The sequence below is a fragment of the Triturus cristatus genome, chromosome 10 (genome assembly GCF_964204655.1).
Source record: "Triturus cristatus chromosome 10, aTriCri1.1, whole genome shotgun sequence".
In the NCBI taxonomy this organism is placed as follows: domain Eukaryota; kingdom Metazoa; phylum Chordata; class Amphibia; order Caudata; family Salamandridae; genus Triturus; species Triturus cristatus.
This window is the reverse complement of record NC_140593.1, coordinates 507,938,732-507,960,926: the sequence shown is the minus strand read 5'-3', so window position 1 is coordinate 507,960,926 and position 22,195 is coordinate 507,938,732.

Sequence of the window (22,195 nt, the reverse complement as noted above, 5' to 3'; positions counted from 1 at the left end):
CCATGCCCGTGGTGTCCTGCCCGTATGAGTCCAGGATGTTACGGACATGGGAATATACCGGTTCCCCAGCCAACTGGTCAGGCTGGCGCCTCCGCCGTCCTCCACTCCCACCACCCCTGCCCACTTGCACCTGGCCTGCCCTTGTGGGCACATCGGGTCTCCGGGACCCCTGAGGGGTGGCATTGGCATTGTCGCCTGCCTCCTCCTGGGTGCCCGGGACACCGTGTCCCTCCTGGCCAGCCTGGCTGCTTTGTGGTGGTGGGGCAGGGATCCTGGGTGTCTCCTGGGATGTGGCAGGAGTGGGGGTGGTGGTTGGCCCCGTTGTACCTGACGCAGGTGCTGCAGGTGGTTGGACACCAGAGGTGCCAGGTTGGTCGGGGTAGTCCACAGAGTGGTGAGAGTCGTCGCTGCCGGTGGGATCGGGCTCCCGCAAATCCGGGTCCTGTGAGTCTTCCCCCCCAGTGTTGGGGGGTGAACCACGACGTTGACCTGTGTGTGAGAGAGACAATGTTACTTTTGGTCCATGCAACATCCATGTTTCATCAGTTTCACCGTTGGCACATTTCCTCTTGCAATTAGGATCTGTCTTGCATTCCACTCACAGTGCACTTGTGCATGGGTGTGTCCCTTGGGCACCACTTTGGCCCCTTTAACTATGTGTGGCACAGTCTTACTTGCTGCGTCAAGTGTGACTGCAGTCAGCAGTGGAGTGGGCAGGTGTGGCGAGCCATGCACTGTACATGTGCACATGGAGTGGATCCACACACTTATATAATTCAGGTAGCTGTCGTTGTGCTCGTGAACAGGTTGTGACATGGCCCTGTGTTTTGCCATGGGGAAGAGGGGGGGTTCTGGCACTGGCCACCCTTGGCTACATGCACGCAGTCTACCTTCTGACGAGCAGACATTCCCACACACCACACGGCTGATTTGCTCTCCCTGTGTCTCCCTCCCTCTCTGTCCCCCTCTCCCTCCCTCTGTGTGTCAGCCTCCTCCCTCTGTCCGTGTCCCTGTGTCTCCCTCCCTCTCTGTCCCCCTCTCCCTCCCTCCGTGTGTCAGCCTCCTCCCTCTGTCCGTGTCCCTGTGTCTCCCTCCCTCTCTGTCCCCCTCTCCCTCCCTCCGTGTGTCAGCCTCCTCCCTCTGTCCGTGTCCCTGTGTCTCCCTCCCTCTCTGTCCCCCTCTCCCTCCCTCCGTGTGTCAGCCTCCTCCCTCTGTCCGTGTCCCTGTGTCTCCCTCCCTCTCTGTCCCCCTCTCCCTCCCTCCGTGTGTCAGCCTCCTCCCTCTGTCCGTGTCCCTGTGTCTCCCTCCCTCTTTGTCCCCCTCTCCCTCCCTCCGTGTGTCAGCCTCCTCCCTCTGTCCGTGTCCCTGTATCTCCCTCCCTCTCTGTCCCCCTCTCCCTCCCTCCGTGTGTCAGCCTCCTCCCTCTGTCCGTGTCCCTGTGTCTCCCTCCCTCTCTGTCCCCCTCTCCCTCCCTCCGTGTGTCAGCCTCCTCCCTCTGTCCGTGTCCCTGTGTCTCCCTCCCTCTCTGTCCCCCTCTCCCTCCCTCTGTGTGTCAGCCTCCTCCCTCTGTCCGTGTCCCTGTGTCTCCCACCCTCTCTGTCCCCCTCTCCCTCCCTCTGTGTCCCCCTCTCCCTCCCTCTGTGTGTCACCCTCTGTCACCTCAGGCCAGCTTCCTGGGCACACACTGTTAGCAGATCTTTGAATGGCCCTTGGCTTGTTGATGTGAGTTTGTTTCTGATCTCCAGGCACCCATTGGGTGTAGTGTCTGTCTCTGCGCTGCTGCTGTGGTGGTGTGTGCTGCCACTCTTTCACAATGTTGGCTGTTCATTAGCTGCTGTCATGTGCAAAACAGTGCCTTCACCCCCATGTGTTGATGCAAGGCGTCCGCCATTCGCTGGAGGGTCTTTCCTGTGTGGGGACACAGTGTTTGTATGGCTGTGAACAATGCCCTCTGCCCATATGTGACCATATGGGCAGAGGGCATTGTTGTCTGCTTCTGAGTTGCACTATGTGAATTTTGGGGCCCACCCTCCCGCCATCCGGGTTACCGTGTCATGTGTTGGTGTCTTCTGTGGCCTGTGACTTGACATTGTCCAGCTGGGTGCATGGGGCATGGTGGCGGCAGTGGCATGTGCGTGTTCATGGAGTGTGGTTGAGTCATGCGATAGCTTGGGGTGGTTGCGTGCCTGTTAGTGATTTTGGTTGTGGATGACGTTCCCCCCATGTGAGGTGCGTTGTTTGTGTACTCACCCGGGTCTCGGAGTCCTCCTAATCCTTCGACTGCCTCCACCGGCTGTATGGCCATCACCCTCTCCTCCCAGGGCTGGTAGTGTACGGGTCTGCGGGAGGGCCCTCCTCCAGTGGCGTTGGCCTGGTTGTGTTCCTCCAGCATCTTGGCTCGGACCCTCCTCCGCAGATCGTACCACCTGGCTTGGCATTCCTGCCTGGTCCTTCTGGTGTCCGCAACAGCATTCACAGCATCGACGATGGTCTGCCACATGGCTGTTTTTGCTGCCATGCTGGTCTGTCTGACCAATGTTCCAAAGAGCTGTGGCTCGACTCTGAGGATTTCATCAACAAGGACCTCCAACTCTCGGTTACTGAACTTTGGATTCTTGTTAGTGGGCATGGTGAGGGGTGTGGGTGTGGATGGTGGGGGGGGTGTGTGGATGGTTGTGGGTGTGTGGGTGTGGTTGTGCAGGTGTGTGTGTGAATGTGATGAGGGGGTGTTTGTGAAGGTGGTTGTGTGAAGGTGTGCAAGTGTAAGGTGTGGTGAAGCTTGTAGTATGGTTCTGTGGTGTCTGGCAGCAGTGAGTCTGTTGCAAAGGCTCATGGTTTGTGTGTGTGGGCCCTTTTTATTGGTCCATTGGTGGGTGTGGCTGTGTTTGAAGTTTGGGTGGGTGTGTTATAAGGAGTGGTGGTGTTTTGGGCCTCTGTTTGTTTTTGGCAGTTGCAGGTCAGTGAATGTGTTTTTTTAGTGTTTGTTGGCCATGTTTAGTGGCTTTGTGCCATTCGAATAGTGTATTCTTGTGTTGTTTTGTTTTGTCCTGGTTGTGTACGTGCGTTTTGAGCGTGTGTACGGTGTGTACATGGGCCATTTGGTTGTACGGTGCTGTCCTTGTGTGTGGCTTGGTACGACTCGTACATGCGGTTGTGATGTTGGGGCCTGGGGTGCGCTCCGTACTTAGGAGGTTGTGGTGGGGGTGCGACTCTGATGTACACGGGTGTACATACACGGGGGTAGGACACGTACAGGGGTGGGGTTACGATGCGAACGTACAGGGGTGTACATACACGGGGGTAGGACACGTACAGGGGTGGGGGTACGACTCGGACGTACAGGGGTGTACATGCACGGGGGTAGGACACGTACAGGGGTGGGGGTACGACTCGAACGTACTGGGGTGTACATGCACGGGGGTAGGACACGTACAGGGGTGGGGGTACGACGCGAACGTACTGGGGTGTACATACACGGTGGTACGACACGTACAGGGGTGGGGGTACGACGCGAACGTACAGGGGTGGACATACACGGGGGTAGGACACGTACAGGGGTGGGTGTACGACTCGGACGTACAGGGGTGTACATGCATGGGGTAGGACACGTACAGGGGTGGGGGTACGACTCGAACATACTGGGGTGTACATGCACGGGGGTAGGACACGTGCAGGGGTGGGGGTACGACGCGAACGTACTGGGGTGTACATACACGGTGGTACGACACGTACAGGGGTGGGGGTACGACGCGAACGTACAGGGGTGTACATACACGCGGGTAGGACACGTACAGGGGTGGGGGTACGACTCGGACGTACAGGGGTGTACATGCACGGGGGTAGGACACGTACAGGGGTGGGGGTACGACTCGAACGTACTGGGGTGTACATGCACGGGGGTAGGACACGTACAGGGGTGGGGGTACGACGCGAACATACTGGGGTGTACATACACGGTGGTACGACACGTACAGGGGTGGGGGTACGACGCGAACGTACTGTGGTGTACATACACGGTGGTACGACACGTACAGGGGTGGGGGTACGACGCAAACGTACTGGGGTGTACATACACGGTGGTACGACACGTACAGGGGTGGGGGTACGACGTGAACGTACTGGGGTGTATATACACGGTGGTACGACACGTACAGGGGTGGGGGTACGACGCGAACGTACTGGGGTGTACATACACGGTGGTACGACACGTACAGGGGTGGGGGTACGACGCGAACGTACTGGGGTGTACATACACGGTGGTACGACACGTACAGGGGTGGGGGTACGACGCGAACATACTGGGGTGTACATACACGGTGGTACGACACGTACAGGGGTGGGGGTACAACGCGAACGTACTGGGGTGTACATACACGGTGGTACGACACGTACAGGGGTGGGGGTACGACGCAAACGTACAGGGGTGTACATGCACGGGGGTAGGACACGTACAGGGGTGGGGGTACAACGCGAACGTACTGGGGTGTACATACACGGTGGTACGACACGTACACGGGTGGGGGTACGACGTGAACGTACTGGGGTGTACATACACGGTGGTACGACACGTACAGGGGTGGGGGTACGACGCGAACGTACTGGGGTGTACATACACGGTGGTACGACACGTACAGGAATGGGGGTACGATGCAAACGTACAGGGGTGTACATGCACGGGGGTAGGACACGTACAGGGGTGGGGGTACGACGCGAACGTACTGGGGTGTACATACACGGTGGTACGACACGTACACGGGTGGGGGTACGACGCGAACATACTGGGGTGTACATGCACGGGTGGGGGTTCGACACGTACACGGGTGTACATACAGGGGGGGGTGTGTACATTGACGGGGAGTGCGACTCGAACGTATGGGTGCTGGGGGGAGTGTTGGGCGCGTATGCGAGGACATGTCTCCATGGTTGCAATGGGAGTTCGGTGCGGACGGTGTTTTTACCATACGGTTGTGAGTTCGGACGCACGGGTTGGATCGTGATTCCTCAGTCGGACTTGACTTTTCACATTTGTACGGTAAATCGTCTGAGGACGTGTCGGACACATTTTCCGACCCGAGAACGTGTGGGGAAATATTCCGACTGCGGTTCGTATGGACTTTTTACCATGCGAATCGTGATTGCCAGTTTGTACGGCACTTGTACGATTCGTACGGTAAAAAGACTGGATACGAGTCGTACGGGGAAATTTTTAACCGGATCGTAATTGGCACCTCTGTGTACCCAGTCCCTATAGCCCCTAATATCTGCCACTCTATTTCTGCCCCAGATTTACGCCAGGGGCTTGACCAATCCACCAGTGGTCTTTTAGCAGACGCGCAACTCACCGTTTCTGATCCTGTCGGCCTTGTCTTGACTGGTGGCTCCTTATGTTCCTGGAATATTGCTGGCCTAAATTCTAAGCTAGCTATTGCTGATTGGGTCACATTTATTAACACAATGGATATCTGTCTATTCCAGGAGAATTGGCTTTTAGAGCCACGCTTTTGTGTGGGCTACCTAAATTTCCATATCCCGGCAACCAAGGGGTCCCATGGGCATCCATCAGGGGGCCTAACTATCTGGTTAAGAAGCGAACTGTGCTTGACTACTAAGCTCCTCCACACGGGTAATCGTGATATTCAACTGCTGAGGCTTGAGCTTGGAATAATGGGTAAAATTGACATCTATAATGTGTACGTAAGGAGCTGTAGGGGTGTTAAATCCTCGGTCATTGATGATCTTTTACGCCTGTTGGATCTTTACTCAGCTGATACTTTTGTTATCATAGCAGGTGACTTCAATATAACGTTTGAACCTCTTCTTGAAAACAAGTGGGATACGCAGGATAACGAAGAGCTAGGTTGGGGTATCCTTCCCCTGGAGTTGTCCCCTTTATCAAGGTGGCCTGAAGTGGCCATTCAGATTAATTCCCTTTGTATGGAAAGGGGCTTGAGGGCCCTGAATGGTAGGATGCCTAGTGACCGCGAGGGAGCCTGCACTTTTAATAATGGAGTGAGAAGGAGCCGAATTGACTATATTTTGGCTGACATGAAATTATGGCACTCCCTTGTCGATATGAAGATTGTGTCCCTTCCGGAGAGTGATCACAACCCTCTCTGTTTATTACATAGATGGTGGAAGGTTGATAGTGGCCCAGCCGAGGATGGGGAGTTGAGTCCTCCTCAGGTGGTGCCATCCAATGACATGCGCCGTTTGAAATGGTCTGGTCTTATGGGGAACCCTGTCACCTTAGCTCAAATCCAAGAAGAGGTGGATGGTTCCATTATTACTATAGAGTCAGTTCTTGCCTCCAACAGTAATCTATGGGATGTAACATCTGCGCATGATAGTTTATTTACCAGCCTGAAGTCTCATTTCCTTATCAAAGCGAGACCAGGTCCAAGAGGTGCTACCCATCAAGCCTCCTGGTACAATAAGGAATGTAGGGAAGCTAGGCTACTACTTGGGAATGCTTTGAAGGGCGGGGATGTCTCCCTGGTTCGCCACAGAAGAGTCATCTATAAGAATTGTGTGGCTAGAGCTAAACGCCATTGGGACGGGAAAAAATGGGAGGGCCTTGTTGAAGCAAGCCTTCAGAATAATAGTAAATTATTTTGGAGTATTGTAAAGTGGGGTTCTGGTGGTCAGCCGGAGTGTCCCCAAAATAATGTCTCCCAAGAGAAGTGGGTTGAGTATTTTAAACCTCAGTATGCCGCACCCATTGATCCCTCCGGAAGTCAGGGGTCCCACCAGTTGTTTAAACCTGATGATGATTTTACCAGCACCGAGGTGAACTTAGCACTGGTTGGAGTGGCATCTGGAAAAGCCCCCGGCCCGGACGGTGTACCTGCGGATGTCTTCCTGCATAACAAGCTCAGATGGGGGAGATATATCCAGCTGATTGTTAACACGCTGGCTCATGGTGCCCCAATCCCTAGCTCATGGAAAGCTGCGGAAATAATCCCGGTGTACAAAAAGGGGGACCGCTCGCTTCCGGAGAATTATCGGCCCATTAGTTTGATTGACGCTATCCAGAAGATCACTGGTAGATTGATCCTCAACCGTGTTCATCTCTGGATAGCGTCAAACAATATCTTATCTTCATTCCAGGCAGGTTTTCGCCAGTATATTAGTACCATCGATCAAGTATTTCGCTTCATCCTTCTCTACTGGAAGACGGTTGTCCTGGGCAAGGGGAATTTGTATGCGGTGTTTGTGGATCTAAGGGCCGCCTTTGATTTAGTACCACATCCCAAACTTTGGTTGACATTGAAAGATCTAGGGCTTCACGGCGGCTTGTTGTCCTTGATCCAGAGGCTGCATGCGGATAACTCTGCCAGAATCAGATGGGGAGGGCAGGGAACAACGACTGAGGACTTCCCTGTACAAAGAGGTGTTAGGCAAGGTTGTGCAATGGCCCCAACGTTATTTTCCCTATATATCAACAATATAGCGGATCGACTTTTGAAAGCCCATGTAGATGCACCCATTCTTGGCAACACTAAGGTCTCTATTCTAATGTTCGCCGATGATACGCTTTTAATTGCTAAAACACCTTGCGGTCTCCAGCGTTCATTGGATATTTTTGAGACCTTTTGTGTTGACCGTGGCCTTGAGGTTAATATTAAAAAAAACAAGCTTATGGTATTCAGGCCACATAAATCTTTTAAAAATAATTTTTTGTTTAAAAAAACGCTAGAACAAGTACAGGCTTTTAATTACCTAGATGTTAACATCCAAAATAACTTCTCATGGAAATTACAGCGAGACTTGCCTACCCTTAAACACAGGCAAATTGCTGGAGCTCTAGCTGGCGAATTTAAAAAGTCCCCCTCGAAGCCTATTAGACCTGTGCTTCAGGTGTACAGTGCCAAAGCTGTGAGTTCGGCTCTTTATGGTGCTGAACTGTGGGGATATGAGAACCTGTCTCCTCTAACTATCTCGGAAAACAGGTTCTTGCGTAGCATCACTTCTCTCCCCCAGAGCACACCTATAGTTCCCTTAAGACATGACCTTGTTAAGAACTCAATAGCCGATGTAGCCAGGCTTCGTCCTATTCTCTATTGGCGACGCCTGTGGACCACCCCGGATTTAGCTCAGTACGCGGAGGGTTTTCTAGATATAATGTCTTTGGTGGGCTCCCGGAAGATCGTTTGGCTTAACGAGACCAGAAAATCCCTTGTGGCCTTAGGGATGAGCCATCTCTGGGAGAACCCTTTGGCTGTTTCCTTCCCATCTAAAGCGCTTATGAAAGAGAAATACTGGGAGTTGGTAAATGCCAAAGTACTTCACGAAGCTAAATCCCTTTCACTAACTGACGAATTCCTGAGCATCAAATCGGCCCCAAGGCTAGAACACTACTGGGATCTCGTTACCAAAGTGCTGGGAGTGTTGCCTCTAAACTCTTTTTCAGCTAGGTGGAAGCCTACAAGTAGCAACTTATGTTTTAACTGTAATTCCCAGGTGGAAACCCTAGCACACATGTTTTTTGTTTGCCCTGCCTACGCGGCCCCGAGGCGTGTATGGTTGAGACCTGTTTGTAAACTACTGGGTACTAGATGGAGTGTTGAAGCAGTAAGACTCCTTCGTACCTGCACAGACCCGGTAATTGTTGTGGCCATTGCTAAATTTTTGGGGTGGGCATGGGTTATTAGAATTAAGAGCATTAGCTAGTAGCGTTAGCGCCCTGGATGTTACCCTCAATGATCTCTTCGTGTATTATATGCTTTTTAAAAATATTTGTAAATATTTTAAATAGTACATTTTTAATTTGTCTCCTTGTTAACTTATCTGTGTTTCATGTACCTGTACTTGTTTTGTATCGCTTTTATGACTTCTGTTGAATAAAGCTGTTTTGGATTGGAAAAGAACTACTTTGGTGCCTAATTACCAAGGCATTTTCAAGTATGTAAAGTAGCTCCTGCAGTACCCATTTATTTACTCTTACCTGCCTTTGTGAAGGGAACCCAATTTGTAGGAAAGTAGGATCTGCTTCATATGGTTACCCCCACTTTTTGCTTGATGTTACACTGTTTTTGACTAGTCTGCCTGACATCCTGCTAATCAAGACCCCAGTCTATCTGCTTTCTCCCTAAAGTGTTATATCCTGTACTTAGGTACACTCCGGATTGGATACTGGAGTACCCGTGTCAGTCCATAGTATATGGTACACATGTACACAGTGCATAGGTACCCCAGAGGCCTCCCATGGGCTGAAGCATGTATTATGCCACCCATGAGAGGCCATGCAAAATGGATCTCCATGCCTGCCATTGTAGCCTGTGTAAGTTGGTGCATGCACCACTTACTTAAGATATAAGTTTACTATATCTGAGGGTCACCACACTTAAAACCTATAGGTCACCCCTATAGCAGGACTTGACAATCCTGAAGACAGGGTAATTGGTTCTAAGTGAGAGGGTGCCACTGCATGAGCAGTACACCCCTGCAGCCTACGGAGTCCATTCTCCTGGGTTGTTAGTGCTACAGCTGTTTACGACATATAATGCAACCGCGTGATGACCAACTCTAAAATAGCTGAAAGTAACCCTATCGTGTTTGGTGTCAAACATTGTGGAATCATACCATGTGTGAGAGGTATGATTCCACCCCTCAGAAACGAGCTTTGTGAGGTCCCGGGTGTTCCTGGTACCAGACTTCTAGTCCTGGGCAGCCCAAAATGGTTGTTGCCCACCAGAGACACATTTCTGCCCTCCTGCTGCTGAGCCAAGCTCAAGCAGGGGAAGGCAGAACAATAGGCATCCTGTCATGGGGAGGTGTGACCAACTCCCAGCAGGATTTAGTGTATTAGGCCTGGGTGGGTGCGCTTGCCAGCAACCGAAAGTCTGCATGAGGGGCACATTTGGTGTCCCTGTGCATAGTCCAGTTCAAACCAGTCCTGGGAGCCGTTGGCTCCTGCTCTGGTGCGATACTGGACAGGGAGGGTCCCCTGAATCTGTCCAACCCTTTCCCGTGGGTACAAAAGGGCTTACCGGGCTGTAGGACCCTAGATTCGATTTGGACAAGATTCTGATCAAGAAACCACTGACATTCGACCGTCTGGACACTCTGGACTTTGCTGGACTTTGTTTGGGCCCGACTTCGTCTACCACTCTGTCCAAAGCATCGTTTATGCCCATGTACCCACACAGGCTCAGTGCAGGACCTGTGGAGCATCAGGGACAACCAAAGACATCTCCCTTGGAGTGAAGGAGTCACCCTCCTGCAACCACAGGCACCGTAACGCAACTGACTGGTCTGCTGGTCCTTAGCTTCTGTAGACTCTGAAGGCTCCAGCAACACAGGAGGTGGGTTTCATGTCCCTCAAGGTCAGAATCCCTTGTGGAGGCTGCAATACCCATACCCCTGTGCACCACATACTTTTGCAAGTGCATATGCTTGTTGGCATTCCCAAACAAGTGCACTGGGCTCCAAGTAGCCCCAACCTCTGGCACCATTTCCATAAAAGAACTTCAGCCTCTTTGCACCGAGTGCTCCGTGGGCTGTCGCTTTGTAATTCTGCTCGAGGTCCCATTGCGACTCCTGTGCCTCCGGCCTAATGGTCCTCTTGAGAATCAACACTGCTTTTTCTTGGGCTCCCCTGGTTGCTCCAGGCTTGCCCTGACTCCCTTGTGTTTGGTTAGTCTCCTGGGCCTTGCTTGTCCGAACCGTAACTCCTCTTGACCATCTTCGTGGGTTGCCACTGCCAAGGCTTGTTGGTGCACAAGCCGGACACCGACTCATCAGCACTCGATACCCTTTGTGGGACTGCTCGTATCCGGCTCCTGGTTGTCTTGGACTTCTCCTGGTCCCGGTGGCTGCAGAGTCAAGAACCCTCTCAATGCACCTAAAGCAGCCGACATCGGTGGGCATTCGTCTACCGAGCCCCTGGTCACTCCTGAGTGACCCAGACTCTGCCCCCTCTGCTATCAGGTACTCTTCAACTCAAATACACCTTTGGATTCCAACGGACACTTTTCTTCTTTTCCGCAGTGGCATTTCCTTGAAGTCCTCCATTGAGATCGAAGGTGGTTTCTGACACCACTTCAACCCTATGCACCTGGGATAGGGAACTCTGGTACTGGAGGTGGAGCTTGCCAGGCTCTAATATGGCTACCTGTTGAGCTGGCTCCGCGCGGCATCTTATACTATCCATCATAATTTACATTTAACTCGGGGCTCACCGTCCGTATTCCTGCTGAGATCGAGCAGGTGGCGGTGCGCTACAGTCGACCCCAAGATTGGCCAGTGACCTGAGCCCAGCTTGCCGCTACTCATCGCTGGGCACCCTCCACCTGTGACGCTGCAGGAGAGACAGTGCCGTAGCGTGGGTTGTCTGGAGGCATCGGACCGCTATCTGCTCGACCCTCGTTAAAAGTGGCTCGAGGCTACGCTCTACAGGTTTCCCCTCAGCTTGTGTTGGTGCTGCAGATTTCGATCAGCTGAGCAGACCTCTCTGCGAGTTTGCCTCGCTCAGCCAAGTGAAACTGTCTGCTGTGCATGCCTTTCCGAGCAGCAGCTAATTGAGCCAGTGTTTGCGGCCTGCAGTGGGCCTCGGGCTTGCTGCTGCGGATGCGGCGTGGGGAGTTCCCGGACCTGGAGCCCTTCCAGCGGTGAGTGAGGCACTGCTACCCTCTTGTGCTCTACTCGAGGCCCTCCAGCACTCCCCTGCCCAGCAATAATCAGCATATAGCGGCCCTGTACCTGGGATCGGGTGCAGAGGTCCGTTTGAGCATGCCTGCTCTCTGGGTGCCTTTGCCTCTGGGAGCCCTCGCACTGAGACGTTGTGTGCTGGGAGGGCCATTATTCTGACGAGTGACTGGACAAAAGGGGGGTGCTTTTATCTGCAACTTGCCCCCCCCCCAACTAAAGCACTTACCTGCAAAGAACTTGGCCATACCCTTCCCTCAGCACCAGGGTGGAATTACGGCACACTAACAGCCTGGGTAGGAGATGTCCCGGTCTCTGGACTGTGCTGATTACTCCTTTATGGTCCCTACTGGCGAAAGGCATTCACTGACAACGCTAATCTTCTCAGCGTGGGGGGAGACTGCTGGATGCCCTTGGCTTGAACCTAGAATTATTTCCTCCATCTACAGATACAGGATCAACTCCCGCTTACACTGCCCATCATCTTGTGACTGCGCTGGATTAGCCCCTGGGTGTCTGTGCCCAGTGTCATTATCCTAATTGAGTAGGCAACACTCTTACTATGAGCAAGCCGGACAAAGCTCAATCGAAGTTGAACTTCGAACAACGTAAGTCTAGGCACAGGGACGAGGGCTCTGATTCGGCAGCGGCCGGATCTGGTGAAGAGTCAGAGGCCACAGGCAGTGATATCAAGCAGATCTTGGCCACTATGCAAAAAAGCCTTTCAACTATCGACAGCAAAATTGACTCCCTATCATACTGAATGGACGGTATGTCCGAAAGATTGGACCAACAGGTGGAGAGCCTGGACATCTCTGAGCAGCATATCGCAGAGCTCGAGGAGGTGCAGACTGAGGTGGGCAACACTCAGAGGCAGATGGGAAAGGTATTGGCGGCGCTCCAGGATAAGACGGAGGACTTGGAAGCTAGATACCGATGCAGCAACTTGCGCATCACTGGCCTTCCGTAATCCACTGCAGCTGGATTCATGGACATTTTTGTGGCGAGATTGCTCTCTGATTTGCTGGGTGCTGAGACTTTCTCATCTATGTTGGTGGTGGAGCGCGCACACTGGTCCTTGGGCCCCCGACCTGCCCCAGGTGCGCCTCCACACCCCATCATTGCCAAGCTACTCAATTACAGGGACAGAGATGCTGCTCTTAGGGGGGCGCTAGAGGGCGCGCAAGCAGAATGTCCGCACTCTTGTGAGGCTCCTGCAGCCTGGTTCAGTAATCCTGCAATTATCCTGTTTTCCTGACCGCCTGCCCGACAGTGACCGTGGGGCGTTATTCCTGCCGGTTTTCTGCAGCTTCGGTTCAAGTTTGGTATCCGCAGAGCCTGCCGCTACGAAGATAGATGCGGCTTGAGCGGGACCGCGACCCGTGCGGCGGCTGAGAGCAGTGTGTGGCTGGACGACTGGTCTGCGCAAGACCGAGGTGTGCCACGAGGAAGGTGGGCCCCAGAGCGAGCTTCCCTGAGACGAGCCCCCCTGCTTCCGAGGGGCTGATCGCCAGCGGCGAATGGTGAGCGCCGCGACGCCGGAGAATCGAGACCTGTGCCTGGCCCCCCCCCCCCTCCCGGGGGATGTGTGCGCTTGCCTGAGTCCGGTCCGGAGGGGTCCTGAGCTCCCGGTGAGTGCTGCGGGCGGGGAGAGGGCTCCCCCCCCTCGCCTTGTTGCGTTCCATCTGCGGTCTGGGGACGTGCCTGCATCGGCCGGGGGTGAGTTGCCTGGCTTCCCCCCCCCTCCTCTGCCGGATCGTGAGGGTGAGATGGCAATAGAGGATTGTTCGCCTCCCCCCCCGGCGCGACTAAGACTGTCGATACTGCACGCACCTGCGGGGGCATTGAACACTGCTGTGCGGGCCCCCCCCCCAGGTCTTTTGGATGGTGTGCACACGTTGAGCTCAGAGGAGGTAGGACGTGGAGTGGAAACTGCGGCGCTGCTGAGAATGTCCTGGCGCATGCTGGGGGCGCTGACTGACCTGTGTGTGCCCGATCGGCGGCTGCTTATGGGGCCCTGAGCTTTCCTTGGACTTGTATTGTCCCTTCGGAGAATCTACTGAGGCCACCTGACTCCCTTGTCCTGCCTCTGTTCCCTGCTGCTGCTGCTGTGTGCGAGTGGCCGCCGACCTGCAGGCCCAGGGCAAAGCGACCTGGCGGTGTCCCGCGAGTGGGGTGCCCGCCTACCCGCCCGCTTGTCCGCGGGGCCCCCCCCCTCGAGTGCCCCCTACATATACGGAGGTGTAGCGCCGATTGAGGTGTTCTGCGGCCGTGACCGCTCTCCCGCTGTTGCTGGGCATTGGTGGCGGCCACTCCCCGTGACGGCGGACTTGTGTGATTTGCTCCCTACCGGACATCGTCGTAGTGGACTAACCGGGCCCTCCGATGTGCGGCAGACAGCTGCGACTGGGGTGTGACTGCGAGCTGGCTTGGTCCGACCTGTGAGATCCGCGACTTCGCCCTTTTCATAATTGGTTGTGCCCCTCTCCAGAGGACCCATAATGGGAAAGCAGGACAGTAGGCAGCCGAAGCTCACATTCGAGGCCCCAGTGGCCAAGAAGGGATTACGAGGCGCACTGAATTCGGAGAGCTCTACCGGCCCCCCTGCGGCTGTCGCGGACCCGAGCTCGCTGCCGCCGGACATGCAGCAGCTGATGAGGTGGATCACATCTCCTCGCGCATGGATGCTTTTGCGCAGAAGTTGGACGTTCATGAAGAACGTATCACCGAGGCTGAAAGGCGGATATCTGATAATGATGACATCACTGCTTCACATACTTCGCAACTTTCGAGAATGGATAATGTGCTGAGAGTTATCGCTGCTAAGAATGAGGAGTTAGAAGCTCGCAGCCGACGTAATAATATCCGCGTGGTAGGGGTGCCGGAGTCCACCAACACTGGGCGCATGGAAGAATATGTGGAGAAGATACTCCTTGCCTCCGTCGGTTCAGAAGCGCTCTCCAAGCAATTCATCATTGAGAGGGCGCATCGTTCGCTTGGGCCGCGACCCAAACCTGGAGCTCCGCCTAGGCCCATCATTGCGAGGCTTTTAAATTATAGAGACCGGGACGCTGCGCTGCGGGCCGCACGCCATAACCAGCAACTCTCCTATGATGGCGTCAACTTCACCATTTATCCGGATTTCACACCTGTCGTCCAGGAACAGCGGCGTAAATTCATCGATGTGAAGAAGAAACTTCGGGCCCTCCAAATTGACTATGCGCTGCTGTATCCAGCAAAGTTGAGAGTCACCCATCAGGCGAAGCAACATTTCTTTACGAGCCCGCAACATGTGGACGATTTTTTGAAAACCCTGAAGAGTGCACGTGCTGGGCGACGAGGCGAGGGTGATGCTGAGCAGGAGGACGAACAGTGACTGCTTTCCTTTTGACTCCCGGGGCTCGCCGTGGTACCCGGGGGAGGGCTGTCGGGCGCTTGTCTGGAGATCCTTCATACATGCCCGCCTGAGAGGCTGCACAACACTGTCCTTGTCGGCTGCTGGCTGGCGGTTGGTAATGTATTCCAGGCACCACCCTCCCCCGTTCCTCTGACTGTACTGGGGAGCTCGGCGCAGAGGGTGGCTATGCGTGTCCCCTGGATGTCCCCCGAAGGGTGTACCCCAATGGACGAACTGACTTTGTTGCTCCTGTTGAGCTGTTTAGTGGCAATCTGGGGAGGAGGGCGGGATGTACTTTCTGGCAAGTTGGGGGTGCTTCAGTGGGTGGGGGGGGTAAAAGGGTATGTACCTGCTTTGATATCTTACGGCTCCATTCATTGCAATGCTGTCTTTTTATTTTTACTCTATGTGCTAGGTAATTTCACATCACTAGCTAGGACTGAAATTGCAAATGATATAAGATTCCCGATGGGGTTGTGGGATGGGAAGGGTGGGGGCATTGTTTTTTTCGTTTATGTTGTTATGTTGCTGTGCGCAGCTGATGTCACAGGGTTGCTATTCACAGAGCTGACATGGTATTATCTTCGAGGACTGCATAACGGTCCGTTCGTGCGACATGAGGTACACCGAATTGCTGGCAGCGGGGTGAGGAGGGTGCAGTTGATATGCGTCCCTTTGGTGGGTCTCGAGGCTGGGGGTCCTCTGCCGGTGCGCCATGTTCCTTCCTCTCACCAACCTGATTATGGGAGACACTGACCTGAACATACTGACTTGGAACGTTAGAGGCCTGGGGGACCCGAGGAAACGGAGACAGATCCTCTCTTACTTAGACCGCCATGCCGTACACATAGCGTTTTTACAGGAGACACACTTTAGTGCGCAGACTACTCCGGCCTTTGCCTGTAGATGGGCTAAGTACACTGCGTTCTCCTCCTACTCTTCATACTCTAGAGGGGTAGCAATATTGGTGAAAAAGGAGACCCCCTTCGTTATGGCTGGCTTTAAGAGTGACACCCAGGGCAGGTATTGTCTGATGTGGGGCAGGCTTGGACACTTGGCTGTTACCCTGGCTTGCTGTTATGGCCCCACCATAGATGACCCGCACTTCTTCACTGACCTTGGGGCATCTATAATAGGTGCAGGCCCACAACACCTCATATGGGGGGGAGACTTCAATACCACTCTCGTCCCGCAGATGGATAGGTCCCACCCGGCTCCCCATCACTTCACCAAATCCCGCAGAGCGCTTCTGGAGATACTTGAGGAGCACCGTTTGATTGACACGTGGAGGCACCTCCACGCTACTATGCAGGAAGGTACGCACGTCACGGCGCAGGCGAAATCATGGGCACGGCTTGACTATGTATTCTTGGCCCCTCGCTTTCTTACAGCGCTCACTCGGGCAAGCCACCTCCCCCGTACCTTCTCAGACCACTCGCCGGTTAGGGTTACCCTGCGAGCTCCGGACCTTGGTCCTCCGCGGTCGGCCTGGCGTCTACAGCCCATGATGCTGTTGGATGAATTGTTTCAGGAAGAGTTGCGTGACGAGTGTCTGGACTTTTTCCGGCGCAACAAACACTCGGTGAAGGATGTCGCGACTATTTGGGATGCGTTTAAGGTGACGCTGCGGGGCATGTGCATTGCCAAGGGGTCGGGCGTACTGAAAAGTATATTGGCGCGACTGCACCTCCTGGAGACGGACTTGAGGACGCTCGAGACATCGCTGGCTGACAAGCCCGACGATGCCACGCTTGCGAGCATTCGCGAAAAAATTACGGAGTATACTGACGAAGCCGCTAAGGAGACGAAATTTAGAGGCAAACACTGGATCGCTCGCTGCTATGGTGAGGGTGAGAGGCCGGGGAAGGCCCTGGCGGAGACAGTGCGGCTGATGCGGCCTTCTAACATCATCGTGGAGCTCTTGGGGGAGGATGGCACACTGTACAGAGACACCGCGCAGATCCTCAATAAGTTCGTTGCGCACTATCACAAGCTTTATACGTCGGCTAGGGCTGGAGATCTCCACTTGCATGAATACCTTGAGGATGTCTCGCTTGGCTGGCTTAGTGCTGCGCAAAGAGAGTTTCTGAGCACCCCTTTCGAGCTGGACGAAGTGCGGGAAGCTATTATGCACATGCGGTCTGGTAAGGCCGCTGGGTTGGATGGGATACCCATCGAATTTTATAAGACCTACATTGACTTCATGGCGCCTGTCTTGAGGGAGGTGTATGAGGATGCCCTGGAAGTGGGCCGCCTGCCCCCTTCGATGCGTATGGCCCTCATCACGTCCCTACTTAAACCCGGAAAAGCGGCTAATAACTGTGATTCTTACCGGCCTCTCTCTTTGCTCAATTGCGACGTGAAAATTCTTGCTAAGCTCATAGCAACTCGCATTAATCTTCTACTCCCCAACTTGATCTTACCCGACCAGGCTGGGTTTGTACCCGGGCGGGCGACGTCTCATAATCTGCACACGTTCTTTTCTATCCTGAATTCAGTGCATGACGACCTACCAATGGCCGCGGGCTTCCTTGATGCCACAAAGGCCTTTGATTCCCTGGAATGGGATTATGTGTTCCAAGTGCTTGAGCGTATGGGGTTCCCCGGCATATTTATCTCATGGATCAAGTTACTATACATAGACCCTAAAGCCAAGGTATTGGTGAATGGCCGGCTGTCTGCTCCGTTTTCCATATCCAGGGGCACCAGACAAGGGTGCCCTTTGTCGCCGCTGCTGTTTGGTCTTGCCATGGAGCCCCTAGCTGCAAAATTGCGACAACACCATAGAGAAAAAGCGTTGCGATGTTTTCAGAGGCAGATTTTAATATCTATGTACGCGGATGATATCACTCTTTATATACGGGATCCTGAGGATAATCTCAATCCGATCCTTAGAGAATTTATCCGCTTTGGTAGGATTTCCGGTGTCCAGATCAACTGGAGCAAGTCTCGGTTGCTCCCCTTAACGTCCTCCACTGTGCGTTTCGGGCTGGACTACCCCCTCGCCTGGTGTGACGGTGACTTTAAATACCTGGGCATACACGTGGAAAAAAACAGGGAGGAGCTCATGCGGGCTAATTATGGCACGGCGATTACTCGCATTACGGATTGCGTGGCGCGTTGGATTACCCTTCCTCTCTCCATGGCGGGCAGATCGTCATTGATTAAAATGGTGATACTACCGCAGTTGCTGTACCTTTTCCTGAATATTCCCTTTCACCCAGGCGCCTTCTTTTTTTGTCAATTGCGTACAGAGCTTATTAGACTTGTTTGGGGCGGTAAGGCACGCACGTCACGGCGCAGGCGAAATCATGGGCACGGCTTGACTATGTATTCTTGGCCCCTCGCTTTCTTACAGCGCTCACTCGGGCAAGCCACCTCCCCCGTACCTTCTCAGACCACTCGCCGGTTAGGGTTACCCTGCGAGCTCCGGACCTTGGCCCTCCGCGGTCGGCCTGGCGTCTACAGCCCATGATGCTGTTGGATGAATTGTTTCAGGAAGAGTTGCGTGACGAGTGTCTGGACTTTTTCCGGCGCAACAAACACTCGGTGAAGGATGTCGCGACTATTTGGGATGCGTTTAAGGTGACGCTGCGGGGCATGTGCATTGCCAAGGGGTCGGGCGTACTGAAAAGTATATTGGCGCGACTGCACCTCCTGGAGACGGACTTGAGGACGCTCGAGACATCGCTGGCTGACAAGCCCGACGATGCCACGCTTGCGAGCATTCGCGAAAAAATTACGGAGTATACTGACGAAGCCGCTAAGGAGACGAAATTTAGAGGCAAACACTGGATCGCTCGCTGCTATGGTGAGAGTGAGAGGCCGGGGAAGGCCCTGGCGGCGACAGTGCGGCTGATGCGGCCTTCTAACATCATCGTGGAGCTCTTGGGGGAGGATGGCACACTGTACAGAGACACCGCGCAGATCCTCAATAAGTTCGTTGCGCACTATCACAAGCTTTATACGTCGGCTAGGGCTGGAGATCTCCACTTGCATGAATACCTTGAGGATGTCTCGCTTGGCTGGCTTAGTGCTGCGCAAAGAGAGTTTCTGAGCACCCCTTTCGAGCTGGACGAAGTGCGGGAAGCTATTATGCACATGCGGTCTGGTAAGGCCGCTGGGTTGGATGGGATACCCATCGAATTTTATAAGACCTACATTGACTTCATGGCGCCTGTCTTGAGGGAGGTGTATGAGGATGCCCTGGAAGTGGGCCGCCTGCCCCCTTCGATGCGTATGGCCCTCATCACGTCCCTACTTAAACCCGGAAAAGCGGCTAATAACTGTGATTCTTACCGGCCTCTCTCTTTGCTCAATTGCGACGTGAAAATTCTTGCTAAGCTCATAGCAACTCGCATTAATCTTCTACTCCCCAACTTGATCTTACCCGACCAGGCTGGGTTTGTACCCGGGCGGGCGACGTCTCATAATCTGCACACGTTCTTTTCTATCCTGAATTCAGTGCATGACGACCTACCAATGGCCGCGGGCTTCCTTGATGCCACAAAGGCCTTTGATTCCCTTGAATGGGATTGTGTGTTCCAAGTGCTTGAGCGTATGGGGTTCCCCGGCATATTTATCTCATGGATCAAGTTACTATACATAGACCCTAAAGCCAAGGTATTGGTGAATGGCCGGCTGTCTGCTCCGTTTTCCATATCCAGGGGCACCAGACAAGGGTGCCCTTTGTCGCCGCTGCTGTTTGGTCTTGCCATGGAGCCCCTAGCTGCAAAATTGCGACAACACCATAGAGAAAAAGCGTTGCGATGTTTTCAGAGGCAGATTTTAATATCTATGTACGCGGATGATATCACTCTCTATATACGGGATCCTGAGGATAATCTCAATCCGATCCTTAGAGAATTTATCCGCTTTGGTAGGATTTCCGGTGTCCAGATCAACTGGAGCAAGTCTCGGTTGCTCCCCTTAACGTCCTCCACTGTGCGTTTCGGGCTGGACTACCCCCTCGCCTGGTGTGACGGTGACTTTAAATACCTGGGCATACACGTGGAAAAAAACAGGGAGGAGCTCATGCGGGCTAATTATGGCACGGCAATTACTCGCATTACGGATTGCGTGGCGCGTTGGATTACCCTTCCTCTCTCCATGGCGGGCAGATCGTCATTGATTAAAATGCTGTACCTTTTCCTGAATATTCCCTTTCACCCAGGCGCCTTCTTTTTTTGTCAATTGCGTACAGAGCTTATTAGACTTGTTTGGGGCGGTAAGGCGCCTCGGCTGCGATGGGAGATCCTAATTAAGCCGTACAGTCAGGGCGGATTTGGCATCCCCGACTTTGAACTGTACTATTATGCAGCTCAGGCGCACTACGCTTTTTTCTGGATAAGGCAACCTAGATACATGCCCCAACTTGCTGCCGAACACTGGCTGGCACACCCGGTCCCTATAGAGGGAGCATTGTACATCCCGGTGACGGGTAGAGATAGGACGCCCTCGGCGGTGCTCGGCACGGTGTCCGCATGGAATCACTTGACCGCTATGATGGGACTGGGCATGCTATACGCGCCGCTCTTGCCCCTGGCTTATCATCCTAGCATGCCCCTACTGCAAGAAGTGGGTTTTCAAAAGCTATTACGAACCATCCACGTCTTGACGTGGGGTGATTTGTACCATAATGGCACATTCCGATCCATGGACCACTTGTATGAAGGCATACAGCCTTCTCCCCTTGACGTCTTTCTGTACCTCCGGCTTCGACAGGGGATACGGGCGCTCACACCTGACTTTCCACAAAAGCCCCCGCCTATGGAAGCGTTGCAATGCATCCTTCGAGACGAAGTCCCGGCCAAGCTCGTTTCTAAAATATACCGATCGGTGCACTCCTCAGTGGCTGCGCCGTCGTTGGCTGCTCGAGTCAAATGGGATCATGAGCTGCCGGCCCCGCTGACGGATAAGCAATGGGAATTCTGCTTGCTGCAGACGGAACGCATTTCCGCCAGCAGTAGATTTAGGATAATACATTATAAATATGTCCACAGATTGTATTATACCCCTGCACGATTGTGTCGCTTTCAGCTTAGGGATAACGACCGATGCGATAGGTGCCGAGCTCCTGGGGCAGGTTTTCTGCACTTAGCGTGGGAATGTGCGGCGCTACACCGCTTCTGGTGTCAAGTATGCGAGGCACTCTCTAAAATGATCAATTCCGAGGTTGAGCCCTCCCCCTCCTTGCTCTGCTGGGGTATGTAGAGCCCATACGGGCGGTGCACCGCAAATTTATCGTGCTGGCCTTTCTGCTTGCTAAAAGGCGGGTTGCTTGTCGATGGGGCAGGGGAAGGGCCCCGAAGTTCAAGAACTGGATGCGTGACCTCGCCTATTGTCAGGAACAGATTAGTACATATTCTGAACTTCTGCCGTCAACTTCCCGTCCCATTGCGGTGCTACCTCGCAGCTGCGGTGCCTGCTGCGGGCGCTGGGGCGCCAGAGCGGTGTACGTTGCAGACCCCCCCCCACATGTTCCTGAGGAGAGGCTGGCCGAGGCCGCTGACTTGTGGATGGTTGGTGTGTCCCCCCCCCGCGCAATGCGGTCCCCCATATGGATGGGAAAAACACTGGTGCGGGCGGACGGGTGGCGGGCGGAGGGAGCCCTCTAGCTGTGATAGCACCTCAGATGTCTCGATAGTTGAACACCTGCTTGTTGCACTGCATTGATTTGATTCTGATGTCCGCACTGACAATATCTGCTTACTCCTGTCTTTTCTGCTCCCCCACCCCTGCAGCACTAAGTAAGATGTTGTTGTGTACTCATTGTCGCACCCTTTGATTTCAGATGTCTGTATGCACAAAATTCGAAAATAAAAGTTTAAACAAACAAGAGATGCTGCTCTGAAAAAAGCCAGAGAACTAGGAGAATTAAGATATGAAGGCTCCTCACTCTTAATATTCCCAGACTTTACTCTTAAGGTCCAAGAAGCTAGAAGACAATTTGTCCCAATGGAACGCAAGCTGAGAGAACAGCATATTGAATACGCAATGCTATTTCCAGAGAGACTGAGAGTGGTAGCTAACGGCTCGGCGAAGAGCTTCACAGACCCTAAGTCTCTTTAAAAGGCCCTCAAAGAATGGAGGGTGGGAGAACAGAATCAGAGAGCCATAAACTCTGGAGAGGGAGCTTCTGGCTCGAGTGGA